Source organism: Rattus norvegicus, chromosome 13 (genome assembly GCF_021556685.1).
Source record: "Rattus norvegicus strain SHRSP/BbbUtx chromosome 13, alternate assembly SHRSP_T2T, whole genome shotgun sequence".
Classification (NCBI taxonomy): Eukaryota; Metazoa; Chordata; class Mammalia; order Rodentia; family Muridae; genus Rattus; species Rattus norvegicus.
The window spans coordinates 22,866,404-22,884,830 of NC_141546.1; the positions used below are offsets into that span (position 1 = coordinate 22,866,404).

General features: G+C 42.8%; 1 long non-coding RNA gene across 1 annotated transcript; it reads right to left on the reverse strand.

Moving 5' to 3' along the window:
• Positions 1-246: 246 nt before the first annotated feature.
• LOC108352518 (uncharacterized) lies at positions 247-9,977 on the reverse strand. The gene is made up of 4 exons (XR_015635840.1): positions 9,531-9,977; positions 2,125-2,289; positions 1,206-1,241; positions 247-718 (listed from the first exon to the last, which is right to left on the reverse strand). It is a non-coding gene; the product is annotated as an uncharacterized LOC108352518 (long non-coding RNA).
• Positions 9,978-18,427: the final 8,450 nt, after the last annotated feature.

Consider the following 18,427-nt stretch of genomic DNA (forward strand, 5'->3'; position numbering starts at 1 on the left):
GGACCCTAGCTCCATCACAGTGCATTTAAGTGATGACAGGGGAGAGCACATAGCTGTAGAAGCAACAGCGCTGAAGATAACGACCATGCTCAACGCCTTGGTCAATGCTGGCCTCCACCCCTTCATTCACAGCAGCGGGAGCCAGAACATGCTGGAATGAGTGTGGGAGTCACTACCAACCTACAATGGAAAAATATCGTTTATGAATCTTTGATGTTAATATACAATATAGTAGTTTTCTTTTTTAACATACCGTTTATTTATTCTTTTGAGACCTTCATATAGCACAGGGTGCTTTGATTATGCTCACCATCACTCTTCTCCATAAATCCTCCAGACACACAGATGCCCAGATTAATGTCTGCTTATTGTAACTTTTATCACCACCGAGTCTGATCTGTGTTTCTCGAATGCACATGGGTGTGGGGCCATTCACAGGAACATGGTTGACTTGTCAAGGACCACACCTTTGAAGAAACCTCACGTTCCTCTCCCAGCAGCATCCACTGCCTACAGTTTGTTGGCTGGTCAGCATTGATGCGGAAATGTTGATCAGCTTGGCCTTGTGCATGACTTGTGCAGGGAACCATAGCTGTGACGTTGGGAAGAGTCAGGCTTCCTCTTTTCCCTTTCCTTGTTTCTCAGCATCAGATTCAGGTCACCAGACATTAAGGTGAGTGCATCTATGTGCAGAGGTGTCTTACCTGCCCCCGCATTTCTTAAATATGGGCGCACAGGAAGAGCAAGAGTCAAAGAGTTTAAAACAAAAAAATCATGTACAGGGAAATACTAACCAGAGAAATCAAGAGCAGCTTCCTATCATCAGACAAAGTAAACTAAGGCAAAAAAACATTACTAGAGTTAAGAATCCAGACATAATGAAAAACAAAACAATCAATTTTCCCAAAATATGTAACAGTTCTAAACTTGACAATATCTAGTACATAACAGAGTGTCAAAAATAGTTACAAGAACAACTGACCTGACAAGATATGACCACTAATGAAGTAGAGATGTGTTGTAGGAGCAAATGGTTACTTTCTGATTCAACTTAAAGCCTTCTCAGTATGCCTTGTAGTGTTAGCTGGGTCAAAACTGGTGACTGGCTACTACACAGGCTTGGCTACTAAGAACCTAATATTACTATTCAGTTAAAAAAAACAGTATTGTGGGCTGGGGATTTAGCTCAGTGGTAGAGTGCTTACCTAGGAAGCGCAAGGCCCTGGGTTCGGTCCCCAGCTCTGAAAAAAAGAACCCCCCAAAAAAACAGTATTGAATTGTCCCCTAAATTCTTATCCTTATATATAATTATATATTCTTATATATATAGACTAGTGTATCTCTCAACCTTCATTAGAGAAGTTTCTTTTTCAAATAGAAATTTATATGAAAAGCTAGTCATATTCAGCTCTAATTAGGATGTATATATCCCACAAGGGCTCAGGGATCATCATGGAATAGGGTGTAGGAAGAGTGTAAGACCCAGAAGCAGTAGACATCTTCAGCAACAGAATATTTTCTGAACATAATAGGGTCATTGCTAACATTAATCTCCAGTGGCTGGGATTACATACACAAGATTTGCATAAGAACAAGCTAGCCCAAATCCCAGCATGGATATTGAGAGTCATGATATCACGTCCCTATCTGAGAAGCTGCTACAAATTGATGGACAATGGGAAAGAGCCATTTTTCATTTTTATCTATCTATCTATCTATCTATCTATCTATCTATCTATCTATCTGTCTATCTACTTTACATCCCAGTCACAGCCCCCTCACTCTTCTCTTTCCAGTCCCACGCTTATACCCCCTTCCCTTTATTCCTCCATCCCCATTTTTAAGGGGTACCCCCATGGTTACAACCACCCTGGCACATCCAGTCACAGTAGATCTAGGCACATCCTCTTCCACAGAGGCCAGACAAGGCAGCCCAACTAAGGGAAAGGGATTCAAAGGTAGGCAACAAAATTAAAGACAGCCTCTGCTTTCCTTGTTAGGGGATACATGAAGACTAATTTGCACATCTGTTATAAGTGTGTAGGAGGCCCAGGTCCAGCCCATGCATCCTCTTTGGCTGGTGGTTCAGTCTCTAGGAGCCACTATGGGCCCAGGTTAGCTTACCCTGTAGGTCTTCTTGTAGCATCCTTGATCCCTCTGACTTCATTAATTCTTTCACTTTTCCACAAGACTCTCTGAGCTCTGCCTAATGTTTGGCTGTGGGTCTTTGCATCTGTTTCCATAGCTGCTGGGTGAAGCTTCTCAGAAGACAGTTTGCTAGGCTCCTGTCTGTAAGCACAGAAGAGTATCATTAACAGTGGCAGAGGTTGCCTCTCAACCACGGGATGGGTCGGCCACTGGGGCAGTCACTGGTTGGCCATTCTATGAATCTGCTCCATCTTTATCCCTGTACGTCTTGTAGGCAAGTTTTGGGTGGAAAGTTTGTGTGTGGGTTGGTGTCTCTCTCCATCCACTGGAAGTCCCACCTGGCTACAGGAGGTGGCCACTTCAGGCTCCATATCCCATGAGGCTAGGATTCTCAGCTAGGCTCACCCCCATAGACTCCCGGAACACCCCCCACCCCTGCTTCTGGCTAGTCCACTGGTGTCTGTTTTCTCTCCCTGCCCTCCCCCTACTCTCCCCACACCTGAGTCCTACTCCAATCCCCTGCCAATCTTCTCTCCCACCCAGTTCCCCCCACCCCACCTCTGATGTCTAGTTTATTTTCCCTTAGTGAGATTCAGTCATGTTGCTTTGGGTCTGTGGAATGTAGCATGGTCATCCTGATGGCTAATGTCCGCTTACCAGTGCGTACGTACCACGCATGTCTTTCTGGGTCTAGATTACCTCACTCAGGATGATATTTTTTAGTTCTATCCGTTTACCTGCAAATTTCATGTAGTATTCCATTGTGTATATTTTCTTTATCCATTCTTCAGTTGAAGGACATCTAGGTTGTTTCCAGTTTCTGGATATTGCAAACAAAACTACTATGAACATAATTGAGCAAATGTCCTGTGATATAGCAGAGCATCTTCTGGGTATAATCCCAGGAATAATATAGTTGGGTCTTGAGATAGACCTATTCCCAGTTTTCTGAGAGACTGACAAATTGATTTTCAAAGTGGCTGTACAGCTCGCACTCCAGCCAGCAATGGAGGAATGCTCCCTGCTCCACGTGCACGTGCTGTCACTTGAGGTTTTTATCTTAGCCATTCTCACAGGTGTAAGATGAGCTCTTAGAGTCATTTTGATTTGCATTTTCCGAAGACTTAGGATGTTGAACATTTCTTTAGGTGCTTCTCGGCCATTAAAGAGTCCTCCTCTGAGAATTCTCAGCTTAGCTCTGTACACCATTTTTTGTTTGCTTTTTTAAAAAATTGTGTTATAGACTTTCAACCAAAATTAATCAAAAGATTTGGGGAAGGACATTCATAGTCATCAAAAGAAAGATCCACCAAGATGACATCTCAATTCTGAACATCTTTGCCCCAAAATGCAAGGGTACCCACATTCAAAAAGGTGGAAACATTACAAAAATTATACATCACACCTTACACATTAATAGTGGGAGACTTCACACTGCACTCTCACCAAATGACAGGTCATGGAGACAGAAACCAAATGGAGAAATAAGAAAACCAACACATGTTATAAATCAAATGGACCTAGCAGATATCAACAGAACATTTACCCAAACACAAAAGAATACACATTCTTCTCAGCATCTCATGAACCTTATCCAAAATTGACCGTATACTCAGTAACAAAGGAAGCCTCAAGAGAGACAAAAGTATTGAAATAACACCTTATATCTTATCAGACCACCTTTGGAGTCATTTTTCTTTAGGAATGTGACTCCTGACAGGCTACCCATGCTCCATTAGATGGTCCTATGTGCATGCACATACAGGCACCACTAAGTGGACTCAGTGGGGGGGTTGTTTGTTTACTTTATGTGTATGGGTTTTGTCTGTGTGTCTTTGCACCATGTACATGCATGCCTGGTGCCTGCACAGGCCATAAGAGAACGTCACATCATCTGAAACCTAGGATATGGATGGTTGTGAGCCATCGTGTGGATGCCGGAAATCAAACTCTGGTCCTCTACAAAACAGCCAAACAGTCAAAGCTCTTTCTTAATCACTGAGCCATCTCTGCAATCTCCTGGGTGTGTGGTGTGTGTGTGTGTGTGTGTGTGTGTGTGTGTGTGTGTGTGTGAGAGAGAGAGAGAGAGAGAGAGAGAGAGAGAGAGAGACAGACACAGACACAGACACAGAGACACAGAGACAGGAGAGACAGGGAGACCTACAGAGAGAACATAAAAAGTTGGGAGGAAAGTGATGGTGGGGATAGAGAAGAATTAGGTGCTTCTCGGCCATTAAAGAGTCCTCCTCTGAGAATTCTCAGCTTAGCTCTGTACACCATTTTTTGTTTGCTTTTTTAAAAAATTGTGTTATAGACTTTCAACCAAAATTAATCAAAAGATTTGGGGAAGGACATTCATAGTCATCAAAAGAAAGATCCACCAAGATGACATCTCAATTCTGAACATCTTTGCCCCAAAATGCAAGGGTACCCACATTCAAAAAGGTGGAAACATTACAAAAATTATACATCACACCTTACACATTAATAGTGGGAGACTTCACACTGCACTCTCACCAAATGACAGGTCATGGAGACAGAAACCAAATGGAGAAATAAGAAAACCAACACATGTTATAAATCAAATGGACCTAGCAGATATCAACAGAACATTTACCCAAACACAAAAGAATACACATTCTTCTCAGCATCTCATGAACCTTATCCAAAATTGACCGTATACTCAGTAACAAAGGAAGCCTCAAGAGAGACAAAAGTATTGAAATAACACCTTATATCTTATCAGACCACCTTTGGAGTCATTTTTCTTTAGGAATGTGACTCCTGACAGGCTACCCATGCTCCATTAGATGGTCCTATGTGCATGCACATACAGGCACCACTAAGTGGACTCAGTGGGGGGGTTGTTTGTTTACTTTATGTGTATGGGTTTTGTCTGTGTGTCTTTGCACCATGTACATGCATGCCTGGTGCCTGCACAGGCCATAAGAGAACGTCACATCATCTGAAACCTAGGATATGGATGGTTGTGAGCCATCGTGTGGATGCCGGAAATCAAACTCTGGTCCTCTACAAAACAGCCAAACAGTCAAAGCTCTTTCTTAATCACTGAGCCATCTCTGCAATCTCCTGGGTGTGTGGTGTGTGTGTGTGTGTGTGTGTGTGTGTGTGTGTGTGTGTGTGAGAGAGAGAGAGAGAGAGAGAGAGAGAGAGAGAGAGACAGACACAGACACAGACACAGAGACACAGAGACAGGAGAGACAGGGAGACCTACAGAGAGAACATAAAAAGTTGGGAGGAAAGTGATGGTGGGGATAGAGAAGAATTTGAGGGGATGTAAGGGGGAATGGTGAGAACACGTTATATGCATGTGTGAAATTTTGAGTAAGTAAATCTTAGAGAATTTTAATCTGCCTGCTTTGACAAATATATAAAGAATCACAGTATTAGAACCATGATATCTGGTTATAGTTCATTTCAGTTAGAAACAAAAGGGATATCTATCAGACATCATAGGTCTGAAAATGTCTATGAAATGTTAAGTCTGTCCTTGTATTAAACACAGAGTCACAGTAGACACTGGGAAATATTAGGAACTAAATGAAAACTCAAAATTATGTGTCAAAATTTGTCAGATATAGCTATAGTGGTTCTTAGGAAATGACTCGTAATCCTGTGTGTTTATATTAGGAAAGAGGAGCTTAACATGCTTAAAGAATTAGGACAAATAGCAGAATAAAGTCAGAAAGAGAAAAGAATAGTAGTAAAAGCAGACATTAATGAAGTAGAAAATACACATCAAAGAAAATAAACAAAGTCAAACATTATGTTAGAAACCAAAATAAACATCCCACAATGTTGACTCATCAACATAAATAAAGAAAATAAGAACTTAGTGATGGGTAAATTATAATTATGAACGCTGTAAGCCCAAAGTAGGACAAGGCTGCTGTAAGTGCAGCTGGTTCTATTGTAAGCCTGTGACCTATGACCTTGGGGAGTACACTCTCTCCTATCTGTTTGACAGAGCTCTGATCTCGAATGGCTCTGGAAGCAGAGCTCCACACAGTTTAATAGGGAGTTCATTAACAGGCACAGTCTAGTGGTCTGGAGGGGTCCGGGCACCTGCATTGCCAACATGATCTGCAGTGATACAGAAGATGCCTTCCTCCTTCATGGGTGAGGCCACCCCTGACTACTCATTCCAGATTTCCCAATTTCTTCCCACATCATCCACAAATGGTAAAGCCGAGATTCACCAGAGTCAAACCCTAAATAACTCAAAGAACAGAAAGAAAATAATAGAAAGACCACCTACCACGATCTCAGTTTACTTCAAGACACACTTAAAAGGACAACACCAGCAATCAAGCTCCTTTCTCCTCCTCCCCTTCCCCCACCCCCTCCCCTCCGCCCCTCGCCAATAAGGAAGCAGGGTGATGCAGTCGCCTTTTGCATCCATTGACAAAAGTCACTTGAACACTTTCCCCTTTCTGATTATATAAGCTGAATTTCTTTTTGTCTTCACACAATGCTTCAGAGACTCATCTTCATTATCGCAACGTTATTCTGTTGAATAAGAAGTCAGTTTGATGTGCAGTGTGGGAGAAAAAAAAGTCTTACATAAAGCTTTCTAAAGCATGAACTTCAGATTTCCTCTGTGTAAGTCAAGGAGAAATTGATTAAGTCATTTGCTTGAGTGCACAGAATGAGAATTTTCTTTCATTTAAAATGTCTAACAGCAGTAAGAATTGTCATCATAAATCTTTAAGTCCTAAGCTAAAGGGGAAAATGCTTATGCAGAAAGATGCACAAGTTGGAAAATAATTTTCCCTAACTGAATAAAGACCTGAGAGGTGCGTTGTGACATGAGCCGGCCCTGAGGTGAGGGTGTGTGCAGAAGAGGTCCACCATTGTCCTTTCCCAGCCACTCCAGGAACTCTCAAGACCACTCCCCTACAGGGATTGTTTCCACCAAGATCAGCTAAGCCTGCCCCCTTGATCCAGCAGAATAGTATAAACCCTGCCTCTGTGCTTACTGTCTATAACACGTCACCTTAGTTCAGCTGTTCGCAATAACTTTGCTTCTCTCTTCAACTCTGTAAAACAAACATGCTGAGCATCTTGGGTGCTGCAGTTTCTCCAACAGAGCCCAGACCACAGCTGGGTGCTGAAAATGGAGCCCAGATGCTCTGCAAAAACAGCGAGTGCTTTAAATCGTGGGGCAGCCTGTCTAGCCTCCAAAGTCCAGTTTTCTGGAAACTTCCCCCTTCACCATGAAATCTTAGCAGAGATATCTGTGATGAAGGACTGGTTATACATGGTGTCTTAGTTAGAATTGTATTGCTATGAACTGACACCATGACCAATGTAAGTTTTATAATGGACAACATTTAATTGGGCTTACAGGTTCAGAGGTTCAGTCTATTATCATCAAGGTGGGAGCATGGCAGCATCTAGCCAGGCATGATGCAGAAGGAGCTGAGTCTTACATCTGAAAGCCAGGAACAGACTGAACATCCTCAGGCAGCTAGGAGGAGGGTCTCCACAGTGACACACTTCCTCCAACAAGGCCACACCTTCTAATAGTGTCACTCCCTGGACCAAGCATATTTAAACCATCACACTCCACTCCCTGCCTTCCATAGACTTGTTTAAACACGAGTCTATGGAGGCCATACCTAAACTTAGCATAATAAAAAAGTACATTTAGTTCAACTTCCAAAGTCCCCATAGTCTACTGCAGTATCAACAATGTTAAAAGTCCAAAGTTCAAAGTCTCTACCAAGATCCATCTAATCACTTAACTGTAATCCCCGAATTAAGACAGGCGACCCGCTGGGCAAACTTCACACTCTGCCATCTCCATGTCTGATGTCAAAGTGGTCTTCAGATCTTCAACTCCTTTGTCATCTTTTTTGATTACAACAAATTTCTTTCTCCTGAGCTGACTCCACTCCCTGTTAGCAGCTTTCCTCAGCAGATATCCCTTGGCTCTGGCATCTTTAACATCTTTGTGTCTCCAAGGCAGCTTCAATGTTACAACTTGTTTCTGGGATCCACACATGATCCTCCAAGGGGCTGGCTTCACTTCTCCAGCTCTGCCCTCCGTAGCAGTTTAACTTCAGGTTGATCCACACTACACTGTTGCTGTTGTTCTTGGTGATCATCCCATGGTGCTGACATCTCCAATACACTGGGGTTTTCCATTGCATCTAGACCTCACCAATAGCCTCTCCTAGGCTCTCTTCATGGTGCCAAGCCTCAACTCCTTTGCATGACCCCTTCAGTCCTGGGCCATCAATTGCAACTGAGGGCACACCTTCACCAATGACTTTCCACTGCCTTTCACAGTGCCCAGCCTCAGTTGTTCTTCATGACCCCTTCATGTCTTCAAAACCAGTACCACCTGGGTGACTCTTTACACATTACTAAGTCTAGCCACAGCACAAGGTACAACCTTGTCATCTCTGGAACACAGCTCTCAAAAAACACTTCCCAGAAGATGTCACCCCAGTGATGCTGATCAGCTCCAGCTAACCAGCATCAATTGTCTCCTCCTTTTAAATATAAACATGGCTGAAGCTGCTGAGTTCTGCTGCTTGCAGGAGCTGGAACATGGCCCCCTTGTTCTATTAGGTTATCACTAGCTTCCTCTTTTCTAACTCCTTCACTGCCTGAACTTGGCTGTCCTGGGTCTTGTTGGATTGACCTTAAATTTAGAGATCTGTGTGCCTGTCTCCTGGGATTAAAGGTGTGTACCACCACACCTGGATTTAATTTAGTTGGGTGGGAACTTGCCCCAAGGTCATTACTTCCTTAATTCAATTTAATATCCTTGAACACAGGATTCAGCACCATTTCATTTCCCAGTGTCCCTTTAATACTTGAACCATATGTTTTGTATTTTTCCTTTTCCAACTTCCCTTTTCATTAAAATCTTCTTCATGAGACTTAACCAGAGAACAAAGTCTATGATGGGTGTTTCTGAGACTTCCTTTGTCAATGCAATTAATCTGAGTCTTTTCACCTTAGCCTCAGGCAGACTCTTCAGACAAGGGCAAAAAGCAGCCACATACTTCACCAAAATACAACAAAAGCAGTCTTTACAGCACATACTGAAATTCTTCCCCTCAGAAACCTCTTGGGCCAGGCCTGCACAATTCAAATCACTCTCAGTAACAAAGACTTCTGCATTCCTACTAAAATAGTCCATTAAGTCTCATTTAAAGCATTCTGCTTTCCAAATCCAAAGTTCCCAAATCCATATTCTTCCAAACAAAAGCATGGTCAGGCCTATCACAGCAATACCCTAGCCCCTGGTACCAACTTCTGTCTTAGTTAGGGTTTTATTTCTGTGAACAGACACCATGACCAATGTAAGTTTTATAAAGGACAACATTTAATTGGGACTGGCTTACAGGTTCAGAGGGTCAGTCCATTATCATCCAGATGGGAGCATGGCAGCATCCAGGCAGGCATGGTGCAGAAAAAGCTGAGTTCTACATCTTCACCAGAAGGAAGCCAGGAACAGACTGAACATCCCCAGGCAGCTAGGAGGAGGGTCTCCACAGTGACACACTTCCTCCAACAAAGCCACACCTTCTAATAGTCCCACTCCCTGGGCCGAGCATATGCAAACCATCACACATGGAAAAGGTGACAAGCTATTTTCCAAGAAATCCAAGATTTAAAAAAAAAAAAAACAAAACAGGTTTTAAAAGAATCTCCACAGAGCAGAAACAACTTGAAAAAAATCCCCGGTGGTGGGGATGAAGCTTCCGGTGCCTAGACCAGGGAGCCTATTCCTCTGGAGGCCAAGGACCAGACAGTCATCTCACATAAGTGAGGGTTTAAAACTATTGTCTGCCAGAAATATAAGCCTGTGACCAGACTATCCTATTAATGAAACTGGAAATCCCCAACTTCCCTGTGGCAAAAAAAGAGTAGTGATTATAAGCGGAAGTTCTCAATTTGGAAACTTGATCTGGCCCAGAAGGGGAAAACCAAAGCCAAACCAAAACAAGAAAATCACTGTCTCTAATCTGTGTCCCAGCCAGCAGAACTGGACTTTTAGAAATTTCTAGAAAGTTATCAGCAGTGGAGAAAATGACAAAGTAAGAAGAAGGTGCAAGTCAAACTGGAAATATAAGTGAGTAACGAATAACAAAAGAATAGCAGACACATCTGGGAGAATCTCCCTCCCCCTCCAGCAGCACCCCACCCCCGAACAACCACTGCTCTTCCCCAACCCGCAGCTACCACAATGATAGGAATGCGAGCCACCAGAAAAGATCTGTCGGCGCCAGCACCGACACGGTACCGAGAATCGGGCGAAAGCCTACAGGATGAAAGAAACACACACACACACACACACACACACACACACACACACACACACACACACACAGGTTATCGTGTCAAACTAGGAGAGGAAGAGAGAGAGAGAGAGAGAGTGGAAGAGTGAGAGAGAGTGAGGAAGAAGAGTGAGAGTGAGGAAGAAGAGTGAGAGACTCCTGTAGCTTTATTCACCACTTATATACACAAGTCTCCAGGTAGAAAATAACTGGGAAGCACAGTGGGAAACCCTGGCTCATGACTACCTGGCTCGTGACTTCGGTAACAAAAGACCAACTACGAGACCTGAATTAATTAGGGAGAAATCCCAGAAGACCAGCCTAAATCTCCAGGATAAAGGCTGAGGAAGTAAAAGGCAGAAGTAAATTGACCACCACCCAGGTGTGGTCCGGGTGTGTCAGTTCCACATGCATCAGCCGGGCTCAGCAGAGGTCATGCAGTGGAGACCCGGGTGTTTACTACTTGGTCTTTTCTTCCTGTGCCGTAAATACACGGGAGAGGCCTCTGTCCAACAATCCCATGACTTCTTAACTGTGGCCATGCAGTTACAAAGCGGCCAGGCCCAAATCCAATATGGCACTACAAAGATCCTCTTCACATGGGATGGAGGGGCTGGGACCTTTCTTCCTGATTGAGGGAGCAGGAGAAAAGCCATGAGCCATGTACGCACATGGTTACCTATCACTTCTGCTTTCTCACCTATGTGATAATGAAAGGTAAAAGTTTTAAACTTGCCCTCCTAGACACAAAGTTTAGAGCAGAAGAAAGAAACTGGTTAGGCCCTAGAATTGTATGTTCCAGGAAGCCCTTCCTAGGGCTATAGAATAGGTAATTACATCTGCTGTTTCAAGCAGCTTCTCCCAGGAACTAGCAGACCATAAAGTTGAACAATCTTGAGAAACAGAGAGTGTCTCCTTCTCATTTTTCACTGTTATTCTTCACACTTTCCAATGATGCCATCACTGCCCCCTTGGGTTGTGGTTTCTCCCTTTAAATATCCTTTCTCCCAGCCTCTCGGGGTCGACCTCCACTGCCCTTGCATGGGATATGAGTCTCGACCCCAGTGCACTGGTTCCCGTTAATAAACCTCGTGTGATTACAGCAAGGACGGTCTCACGTGAGTTCTTGGGGGGTCGTGTCATCCCGAGACTTGAGTGAGGGTCTCCCCTCTCTGGGGGGTCTTTCATTAAGATGAGAGCAAAAAAGCAAGCATAGAAGACAGTCAGTCGAGGATAGAGTTCAGTGAACATTCGCACAGTGTTGACCGAACAGAACTGAGGGGCCACACCGAGGCACATGCAGAATATGGTTGTTGCCTTTAGGGCATGGGAGGGTTCCTTTGGACTCCTTAAGTCCCTCCAGAGAAAGTACCCCACAAGCTGGCCTTCAAGTCAGAAGGAATTATCGATACACCATTCCCATGAACGTGGAGGCCTCTAGCCAGTCTCTCAAGAATATGTGGCCATGGGGTTGGGGATTTAGCTCAGTGGTAGAGCGCTTACCTAGGAAGCGCAAGGCCCTGGGTTCGGTCCCCAGCTCCGAAAAAAAGAACCAAAAAAAAAAAAAAAAAAAAGAATATGTGGCCATCTCTGCTCCCAGACACCGTGGGAGAGAGACCCCACCGCCTGGTCAGGTGGGCACTCCTGAGGCTGCAGAGCTGAAGAGACCACCAACACTGCCCAACCCTGCCCACATCCCTGGCCCAAGAGGAAACTGTATAAGGCCTCTGGGTTCCCGTGGGGGAGGGCCCAGGAGCGGCAGGACCGCTGCGTCTGAGACACCGCTGGAACCTGAAGGAAACAGACCGGATAAACAGTTCTCTGCACCCAAATCCCGTGGGAGGGAAAGCTAAACCCTCAAAGAGGCAGACACGCCTGGGAAACCAGAAGAAACTGCACTCTGCACACACATCTCGGACGCCAGAGGAAAACACCAAACGCCATCTGGAACCCTGGTGCACTGAAGCTCCCGGAAACAGCGGCGCAGATCTTCCTGGTTGCTGCCGCCGCAGAGAGCTCGAGGGCAGCAGCCCGAGAGCGAACTTGAGCCTCAGGACCACAGGTAAGACCAACTTTTCTGCTGCAAGTGACCTGTCGGGTGAACTTAAGACACAGGCCCACAGGAACAGCTGAAGACCTGTAGAGAGGAAAAACTACACGTCCGAAAGCAGAACACTCTGTAGCCATAACAGGCTGAAAGAAAACAGGAAAACAGGTCTACAGCACTCCTGACACACAGGCTTATAGGGCAGTCTAGCCACTGTCAGAAATAGCAGAACAAAGTAACACTAGAGATAATCTGATGGCGAGAGGCAAGCCCAGGACCCCAAGCAACAGAAACCAAGACTACATGGCACCATCGGAGCCCAATTCTCCCACCAAAACAAACATGGAATATCCAAACACACCAGAAAAGCAAGATCTAGTTTCAAAATCATATTTGATCATGATGCTGGAGGACTTCAAGAAAGACATGAAGAACTCCCTTAGAGAACAAGTAGAAGCCTACAGAGAGGAATCACAAAAATGCCTGAAAGAATTCCAGGAAAACATAATTAAACAAGTAGAAGCCCATAGAGAGGAGTCACAAAAATCCCTGAAAGAATTCCAGGAAATCATAAATAAACAAGTAGAAGCCCATAGAGAGGAGTCACAAAAATCCCTGAAAGAATTCCAGGAAAACACAATCAAACAGATGAAGGAATTAAAAATGGAAATAGAAGCAATCAAGAAAGAACACATGGAAACAACCCTGGATATAGAAAACCAAAGAAGAGACAAGGAGCTGTAGATACAAGCTTCACCAACAGAATACAAGAGATGGAAGAGAGAATCTCAGGAGCAGAAGATTCCATAGAAATCATTGACTCAACTGTCAAAGATAATGTAAAGCAGAAAAAGCTACTGGTCCAAAACATACAGGAAATCCAGGACAAAATGAGAAGATCAAACCTAAGGATAATAGGTATAGAAGAGAGTGAAGACTCCCAGCTCAAAGGACCAGTAAATATCTTCAACAAAATCATAGAAGAAAACTTCCCTAACCTAAAAAAAGAGATACCCATAGGCATACAAGAAGCCTACAGAACTCCGAATAGATTGGACCAGAAAAGAAACACCTCCCGTCACATAATAGCCAAAACACCAAACGCACAAAATAAAGAAAGAATATTAAAAGCAGTAAGGGAAAAAGGTCAAGTAACATATAAAGGCAGACCTATCAGAATCACACCAGACTTTTCGCCAGAAACTATGAAGGCCAGAAGATCCTGGACTGATGTCATACAGACCCTAAGAGAACACAAATGCCAGCCCAGGTTACTGTATCCAGAAAACTCTCAATTAACATAGATGGAGAAACCAAGATATTCCATGACAAAACCAAATTTACACAATATCTTTCTACAAATCCAGCACTACAAAGGATAATAAATGGTAAAGCCCAACATAAGGAGGCAAGCTATACCCTGGAAGAAGCAAGAAACTAATCGTCTTGGCAACAAAACAAAGAGAAGAAAAGCACACAAACATAACCTCACATCCAAATATGAATATAACAGGAAGCAATAATCACTATTCCTTAATATCTCTCAACATCAATGGCCTCAACTCCCCAATAAAAAGACATAGATTAACAAACTGGATACGCAACAAGGACCCTGCATTCTGCTGCCTACAGGAAACACACCTCAGAGACAAAGACAGACACTACCTCAGAGTGAAAGGCTGGAAAACAACTTTCCAAGCAAATGGTCGGAAGAAGCAAGCTGGAGTAGCCATTCTAATATCAGATGAAATCAATTTTCAACTAAAAGTCATCAAAAAAGATAAGGAAGGACACTTCATGTTCATCAAAGGAAAAATCCACCAAGATGAACTCTCAATCCTAAATATCTATGCCCCAAATACAAGGGCACCTACATATGTAAAAGAAACCTTACTAAAGCTCAAAACACACATTGCACCTCACACAATAATAGTAGGAGATTTCAACACCCCACTCTCATCAATGGACAGATCATGGAAACAGAAATTAAACAGAGACATAGACAGACTAAGAGAAGTCATGAGCCAAATGGACTTAACAGATATTTATAGAACATTCTATCCTAAAGCAAAAGGATATACCTTCTTCTCAGCTCCTCATGGTACTTTCTCCAAAATTGACCATATAATTGGTCAAAAAACAGGCCTCAACAGGTACAGAAAGATAGAAATAATCCCATGCGTGCTATCGGACCACCACGGCCTAAAACTGGTCTTCAATAACAATAAGGGAATAATGCCCACATATACGTGGAAATTGAACAATGCTCTACTCAATGATAACCTGGTCAAGGAAGAAATAAAGAAAGAAATTAAAGACTTTTTAGAATTTAATGAAAATGAAGGTACAACATACCCAAACTTATGGGACACAATGAAAGCTGTGCTAAGAGGAAAATTCATAGCTCTGAGTGCCTGCAGAAAGAAACAGGAAAGAGCATAAGTCAGCAGCTTGACAGCACACCTAAAAGCTCTAGAACAAAAAGAAGCAAATACACCCAGGAGGAGTAGAAGGCAGGAAATAATCAAACTCAGAGCTGAAATTAACCAAGTAGAAACAAAAAGGACCATAGAAAGAATCAACAGAACCAAAAGTTGGTTCTTTGAGAAAATCAACAAGATAGATAAACCCTTAGCCAGACTAACGAGAGGACACAGAGAGTGTGTCCAAATTAACAAAATCAGAAATGAAAAGGGAGACATAACTACAGATTCAGAGGAAATTCAAAAAATCATCAGATCTTACTATAAAAGCCTATATTCAACAAAACTTGAAAATCTGCAGGAAATGGACAATTTCCTAGACAGATACCAGGTACCGAAGTTAAATCAGGAACAGATAAACCAGTTAAACAACCCCATAACTCCTAAAGAAATAGAAGCAGTCATTAAAGGTCTCCCAACCAAAAAGAGCCCAGGTCCAGACGGGTTTAGTGCAGAATTCTATCAGACCTTCATAGAAGACCTCATACCAATATTATCCAAACTATTCCACAAAATTGAAACAGATGGAGCACTACCTAATTCCTTCTACGAAGCCACAATTACTCTTATACCTAAACCACACCAAGACACAACAAAGAAAGAGAACTTCAGACCAATTTCCCTTATGAATATCGACGCAAAAATACTCAATAAAATTCTGGCAAACCGAATTCAAGAGCACATCAAAACAATCATCCACCATGATCAAGTAAGCTTCATCCCAGGCATGCAGGGATGGCTTAATATACGGAAAACCATCAACGTAATCCATTATATAAACAAACTGAAAGAACAAAACCACATGATCATTTCATTAGATGCTGAGAAAGCATTTGACAAAATTCAACACCCCTTCATGATAAAAGTCCTGGAAAGAATAGGAATTCAAGGCCCATACCTAAACATAGTAAAAGCCATATACAGCAAACCAGTTGCTAACATTAAACTAAATGGAGAGAAACTTGAAGCAATCCCACTAAAATCAGGGATTAGACAAGGCTGCCCACTCTCTCCCTACTTATTCAATATAGTTCTTGAAGTTCTAGCCAGAGCAATCAGACAACAAAAGGAGGTCAAGGGGATACAGATCGGAAAAGAAGAAGTCAAAATATCACTATTTGCAGATGATATGATAGTATATTTAAGTGATCCCAAAAGTTCCACCAGAGAACTACTAAGGCTGATAAACAACTTCAGCAAAGTGGCTGGGTATAAAATTAACTCAAATAAATCAGTAGCCTTCCTCTACACAAAAGAGAAACAAGCCGAGAAAGAAATTAGGGAAACGACACCCTTCAAATAGACCCAAATAATATAAAGTACCTCATAAGTGACTTTAACCAAGCAAGTAAAAGATCTGTACAATAAGAACTTCAAGACACTGAAGAAAGAAATTGAAGAAGACCTCAGAAGATGGAAAGATCTCCCATGCTCATGGATTGGCAGAATTAATATAGTAAAAATGGCCATTTTACCAAAAGCGATCTACAGATTCAATGCAATCCCCATCAAAATACCAATCCAATTCTTCAAAGAGTTAGACAGAACAATTTGCAAATTCATCTGGAATAACAAAAAACCCAGGATAGCTAAAACTATCCTCAACAATAAAAGGACTTCAGGGGGAATCACTATCCCTGAACTCAAGCAGTATTACAGAGCAATAGTGATAAAAACTGCATGGTATTGGTACAGAGACAGACAGATAGACCAATGGAATAGAATTGAAGACCCAGAAATGAACCCACACATCTATGGTCACTTGATTTTTGACAAAGGAGCCAAAACCATCCAATGGAAAAAAGATAGCATTTTCAGCAAATGGTGCTGGTTCAACTGGAGGTCAACATGTAGAAGAATGCAGATCGATCCATGCTTATCACCCTGTACAAAGCTTAAGTCCAAGTGGATCAAGGACCTCCACATCAAACCAGACACACTCAAACTAATAGAAGAAAAACTAGGGAAGCATCTGGAACACATGGGCACTGGAAAAAATTTCCTGAACAAAACACCAATGGCTTATGCTCTAAGATCAAGAATCAACAAATGGGATCTCATAAAACTGCAAAGCTTCTGTAAGGCAAAGGACACTGTGGTTAGGACAAAATGGCAACCAACAGATTGGGAAAAGATCTTTACCAATCCTACAACAGATAGAGGCCTTATATCCAAAATATACAAAGAACTCAAGAAGTTAGACCGCAGGGAAACAGATAACCCTATTAAAAAATGGGGTTCAGAGCTAAACAAAGAATTCACAGCTGAGGAATGCCGAATGGCTGAGAAACACCTAAAGAAATGTTCAACATCTTTAGTCATAAGGGAAATGCAAATCAAAACAACCCTGAGATTTCACCTCACACCAGTGAGAGTGGCTAAGATCAAAAACTCAGGTGACAGCAGATGCTGGCGAGGATGTGGAGAAAGAGGAACACTCCTCCATTGTTGGTGGGATTGCAGACTGGTACAACCATTCTGGAAATCAGTCTGGAGGTTCCTCAGAAAATTGGACATTGAACTGCCTGAGGATCCAGCTATACCTCTCTTGGGCATATACCCAAAAGATGCCCCAACATATAAAAAAGACCCGTGCTCCACTATGTTCATCGCAGCCTTATTTATAATAGCCAGAAGCTGGAAAGAACCCAGATGCCCTTCAACAGAGGAATGGATACAGAAAATGTGGTACATCTACACAATGGAATATTACTCAGCTATCAAAAACAACAACTTTATGAAATTCGTAGGCAAATGGTTGGAACTGGAAAATATCATTCTGAGTGAGCTAACCCAATCACAGAAAGACATACATGGTATTCACTCATTGATAAGTGGCTATTAGCCCAAATGCTTGAATTACCCTAGATGCCTAGAACAAATGAAACTCAAGACGGATGATCAAAATGTGAATGTTTCACTCCTTCTTTAAAAGGGGAACAAGAATACCCTTGGCAGGGCAGAGAGAGGCAAAGATTAAAACAGAGACTGAAGTAACACCCATTCAGAGCCTGCCCCACATGTGGCCCATACATATACAGCCACCCACTTAGACAAGATGGATGAAGCAAAGAAGTGCAGACCGACAGGAGCCGGATGTAGATCACTCCTGAGAGACACAGCCAGAGTACAGCAAATACAGAGGCGAATGCCAGCAGCAAACCACTGAACTGAGAATAGGACCCCCGTTGAAGGAATCAGAGAAAGAACTGGAAGAGCTTGAAGGGGCTCGAGACCCCATATGTACAACAATGCTAAGCAACCAGAGCTTCCAGGGACTAAGCCACTACCTAAAGACTATACATGGACTGACCCTGGACTCTGACCCCATAGGTAGCAATGAATATCCTAGTAAGAGCACCAGTGGAAGGGGAAGCCCTGGGTCCTGCTAAGACTGAACCCCCAGTGAACTAGACTATGGGGGGAGGGCG